Source organism: Nematolebias whitei, chromosome 10, assembly GCF_014905685.2.
Source record: "Nematolebias whitei isolate Nwh7 chromosome 10, NemWhi1, whole genome shotgun sequence".
Lineage (NCBI taxonomy): Eukaryota > Metazoa > Chordata > Actinopteri > Cyprinodontiformes > Rivulidae > Nematolebias > Nematolebias whitei.
Genome location: NC_056507.1, coordinates 20,468,809 through 20,472,812, shown reverse-complemented (window position 1 = coordinate 20,472,812; position 4,004 = coordinate 20,468,809).

The window sequence follows — 4,004 nt, the reverse complement described above, 5'->3', positions numbered from 1 at the left end:
GGATGGATGGATGGATGGATGGATGGATGGATGGATGGGTCATTGATCATGCACCTGCTGGCATCTGTGATGAAGGAAGTAGCAGCATAAAAGCTGAAGCGAAAAAAAAATACATTAAAAAAAGTCGACACGAGCAGCGCGTTCATTTGAAATAGCCTTGTTTTGTATTTTCCCAAATTATTTTGCTTAAAAAATAATAATAATAATAATAATTAATTAATTTAAAAAAAAACTCATTACATGTCAGATTCCGCCCATTTCAGTCCAAATCACAGAGATGACTATTTACATTGAATTAGTATTATCACAGGACCTCGGAGTTCAGCAAAATATAGTAGGTAATTTGCGGGGGAATTTTAACTTTACAAATTACTTGCATGGCCGATTCGAACAGGATTAACAACACAGAAAATAATGATTACATATAGCATGTGGTCCCTAGGTAAAACTAATCCTGTGCAAATAGGGCTTTTGCTGATGAAGAGGGTGATCATGATTTGTTTTAGAAAAAGAACATACCAAGCCCCACTAGGAGGTGTGACTCTGTACAGCGGAGGGGGTCCTGAACCCCTCTGACTGGGCCAACAAAACCAAGCATCAGATTTAGATTTTTCTACCTGGATTATTGTGTATGCATCCAAATATTTTACTAACTGGCTTTTACACTGTCTGTGAATGCTTTTGTAGTGCCCTGAAATGACTTCTGTTTTGACTTGGCACTATATAAATAAAATAAATTGAACTGAATTGAATTGAATGGTCCACCAAACGTTTTTTAATAAAATAAATTCGCCATATTGAAAGAGTTTTTGTTTCAAAGATTTAAAATAAAATAAAAATATTTATTGCAAACTGTATTTTACTTTCTGTTACTAAGTCTGGGCGGCTGTGGCTGAGTGGTTGGAGCAGTCGTCCTCCAATGCAAGAGTTGGTGTTCGATCCCACCAGCAGTATCCCCAAGTGTCCCTCTGATGTGTGTCCCATCAGTGTATGAATGTGATAAAGCACTGATTATTCTTTGTGTACACATAGTAGAATGCTGTATGAATGGGTAAATGAAGGTACAGAGTGTAGTGTAAAGCGCTTTGAGTGTCTTGACAAGATAGAAAGGTGCTATATAAGTACGGTCCATTTACCATTTAAGTCGGTGCAGATTAAAAATTGTTACAAATAAGTTAAACGTCCATATTTTAATAATTACAACAAACCCAAAAAGAGAGACAAATCTAAGATCCAGGTAAATACAAATGGCTACAATACTTGAAAAAAAAAAACAACCCCATTCCTAAGAAAAAGATTTACATTCCAATATTCAGGATGCTGTACTAGTTAGAGAAAACTAATGTAGTCTCAGTCCCCGGAGCAACACAAGATGAAAGGAAGGAAGGTACAGAGGTCAGACAGCCTCCTTTTCAAATCCTGCCAACTTTTCACTGCAATGAAAACAATGAGCCAAAAGGTCTGGCTCTGCCACAGACCGTTAGGATCAAGAATGAAGGGTACATTGCCTGAACAAGATAAAAACAAACCAGTTGCCACACATAACCAGCTAGATCTTATATGCTGTAGATAATAATCCATAAACTGACATTCACCTAGGTTTCTAGTAACAACTACAGTTACTACAGATAATAACAGGTAATAACTACAGATAATAACAGGTAATAACTACAGATAATAACAGGTAATAACTACAGGCCCAACCACAAAAAAAATCTAAACGATCCAAAGAGCTTCTGGAAAACTATTAAATCTCTTGATGGCAGCACTCACTCACTCATCTGACCTGCCAACACAATTATTTGTCGACTCTGCTCCTGTGTCAGATAAGCATGAGATGCTAAATTGTTTCAACAAACATTTTGTTGCCTCCAGTTCCTTGTTTGATACAGTTTCTAGTAGGAATATGCGATATGGCATAAAATTCATATCACGATATGTATTGTGAAGAGTGGCGATAACGATATATATTGTGATATGTTTTTGGTATAAAACTTGCAATAGGAATAAAAAAAGCATAGGGTGTCCTTTTGCCATCATATATTTTGAATTAAGAAAATTCCACTACTAGGCCCAGAGAGTTTTTAAATAATAAACAAATCAAGTATTAGGCTTCTTTCTTGTAGTGCAAAAGGTATCAAATGTAGTTTTAGCCATATGTTTTAAACAAAAGAATATGTTAACTTAAAAGTTTCCAGTCTTCTCACTTGAGAAATGAACAGCAACAGAGCAGCATTTTACACTGACACACTTCACCTCCAACCCTCTAGTGGGCGACTCCTTCTGCTTTAATGGAGAGCTGATACAACATGAGTCTGTGGCTTTGACCAGAGGGTCTCGCAGTAAAATCACACAACACAGCGTTCTTTTCACAGACAAGAGAGCAGGTTTCTCTAAAGATGAACAACGCTTACTTTAATTTTCGATGGAAAAAAAAAAAAAAACTTTCGACGGAACACAGCGTTTTGCGCATGCGTCACAATATGGCAACACTACAGCAAGCCAGCTATAGTTAGCTTGTAGCTTCGCTACTTAGCTCTCGAAGAAAAGACTTTAACGCCACTTGCACACAGTCTTCAACTAAAAAAATTAACGATTAAACTGAAAACTCTGATTTTACTTCAGACACAGCATTACTGTGGTTAGCCGGTAGAAGACAGATCTCTATCGTAGGCTAAATTTCTATCGTTTCTACCGTGTACCGTATATATCGCGCATTCCTAGTTTCTACTGGTAAATCACCTACTCCACCAACAAGTCAAACCGTTCTTTGTCAGTGAGGTTACGAAACTGTTAAAAGATATGGATAATGGAAAATCTGTAGGCCCTGATGACCTCCCTCCTTAGTCTAGCTGCACAAATTATAGCAGAACCAGTGTCATACATTTTTAAACTGTCTAAACAACATAATACTGTCCCAGATGCTTGGAAAACAGTGTTTGTGCTACCATTATTGAAGAGAGGAGACCAGACTATTTTGAACAATTATCAACCAATCTCCAAACTCTGTATTTTAGCTAAGGTATTAGAAAAACTGATAAATACTTAAGGCAAGAAGTATTTGGATTATTTTAATATTTTATCTTCCCTCCAATCTAGCTTCAGGAAACAGCACAGCACAAAGACTGCTTTGCTAAAGGTTTTAAATGACATTGTTGAAGCTTTGGACACTAAGGATTACGGTGCTTCACTTTACTTAGACCTGTCCAAAGCCTTTGATACAGTAAATCATGACATATTATGCCACAAGCTCTCAGATAATGGCTTCTCAGGTCACACTGTTGGCTGGTTCTCAAACTATTGTCACATATCAGCGGCAACGTGTTCGACATAAAGGTACGTCATCTAGCTACCTAACGGTCACCAATGGTGAGCCACAAGGCTCAGTTTTAGGTCCCACTCTTTTTACAGTTTATATAAATACTGTAGGTCAAAACATTCCTGAGGCATCCTTCCATCTCTATGCCGACAACACTGTTGTTTATTGCCGAGCTAACACAGTTGCCAAGGGTTTCCAGCTTCTACAGTCTGCGTTTGACATCATTCAGTCAGACTTTTTCCATCTCAAGCTGGTGTTAAATGCTGACAAAACCAAAGGGATGTTGTTTTCAAACAGAAATTCGGTGCCAGAAACTCTTCCTCCTATCTCATCCATGCATTGTGTTCCTATTGAGTTTGTAGATTCTTACAAATACTTGGGAATTTTGGTCAATGCACTTCTCTCTTTTAAACCACATATCAAAAACTTGATAAAGAAACTGAAATTAAAACTGTGTTTCTTTTTCAGAAATGGATCTTGAATAACTCTGAATGCCAGAAAACACCTTGTAACCACTACCTTCCTACCAGCCACTGACTATGGTGACATTAATTACATGAATGCCCCTACCAGCTCCTTGCAGATGTTGGATGCTATCTACCATGGCGTGCTAAGATTTATAACTGGTTGTAACTGCCGTACCCATCACTGCACTCTGTACTCAGTGGTCAGATGGTCATCATTG